This window comes from Orycteropus afer, unplaced genomic scaffold (genome assembly GCF_000298275.1).
Source record: "Orycteropus afer afer isolate SDZICR_OR568_19922 unplaced genomic scaffold, OryAfe1.0 scaffold00064, whole genome shotgun sequence".
NCBI classification, from domain to species: domain Eukaryota; kingdom Metazoa; phylum Chordata; class Mammalia; order Tubulidentata; family Orycteropodidae; genus Orycteropus; species Orycteropus afer.
Genome location: NW_006921651.1, coordinates 2636954 through 2638592, shown reverse-complemented (window position 1 = coordinate 2638592; position 1639 = coordinate 2636954).

The window sequence follows — 1639 nt, the reverse complement described above, 5'->3', positions numbered from 1 at the left end:
TTTCCATTAATTTTGGTTTTCTTCTTTCTTCTTGACGAGGAGAGACCCGTTGTTGCATCTAGATGGCAGCTTCCTAGCTTTTAAGGTCCCAGTCACTACTTGCCAAAGTAGTAGGTGGAACAATGTTTTGTATAGTATGTTATGTCACTGGCGTATTTTACCAAAAATCAGAGAAGCATTCACACCAATACTGCTCAGACTAGTTCAGAGCATAGAAAGGGAAGGAATAAGCCTACATTGATTATATGAAGCCAGCATGATGCCAAGCAAATTCACTACAAAAAATAATGTTACAGACCAACGTCCCTCACAAATGTAGACATAAAAAATCTCAACAAAATTCTAGGCAATAGAATTCCATAGCACATCAAAAAAATAATGCATCATGACCAAGTGGGTTTCACAAGAGATACACAAGGATAATTCAACATTAGAAAACTAATCAAAGTAACCATCATATAACTGAAAAAGAAGAAAAGAGTAACGCGATCATCTCAATGGATACATAAAAGGCATCTGATAAAGTCCAACACCTATTCCTGACAAAAACTCTCAGCAAAATAGGAATAGAAGGGAAATTCCTCAACATAATAAAGGGCATTTATAGAAAACAATGCGTCCATTCCAAAGAAAGGTGTTCCAAACGAATGTGGAACTTATCAAACAATATCATTAATATCCACTACTTGTCTGTAGTTTGTTGTACCGTGGTGACTTGTGTGCTGCTGTGATGCTAGAAGCTATGGCACCAGGATTTCAAATACGAGCAGAATCACTCATGGTAGATAGATTTCAGTGGAGCTTCCAGACTAAGACACACTAGGAGGAAGGACATGGCTGCCTACTTCTGAAAGAATTGACCACTGAAAACCTTATGGATAGCAGTGGAACTCTGTCTGATACAGTGCTGGAAGAGGAGCCCGTTAGGTTGGAAGCACTCAGAAAACAAGGGAAGAACAGCTTCTTCAAAGTAGCGTCGACCTTAATGACATGGATGGAGTAAAGCTTTTGAGACCTTAATTTGCTCATGTGGCACAACCCGAAATGAGAAAGAACAGCTGCGAACATCCATTAATAATCAGAACATGAGATGTACGAAGTATGAATATAGATAAATTGGAAGTTGTAAAAAATGATCAATACCCTAGGCATGAGTGAGATGAAATGGACTGTTATTGGCCATTTTGAATCAGACAATCATATTGTCTACTATACCAAGAATGACAAATTAAAGAGGAATGGCATTGCCATCTATAGTGAAGTACAATGCTGTCAGTGATAGGATAGCATCCATAGGTGTACAAGAAGATCAGTTAATAGGACTATTATTCAAATTTATGCACCAACCACTAAAGCCAAAGATAAGGAATTGAAGAGTTTTTAACAACTTCTATAGTCTGAAATTGATTAAACCATTCAATCAAGATGCATTGATAATTACTAGTGATGAGAAAGTAAAAGTTGGTGCGGTGTAGTAAATTACTTAGTGTGGCTTTTCTACCCATAAGTCTTTGTAAACTCCAAGGTGGGAATTGCTGTTAGCAACTGAGGAGATCCTGATTTTAAAGTCGCCCACCTGGAGTATTTCTGTTGGGCGTGGCACAATACAATGTTCTGGGAGGTTCTCACTCTCTCTCAC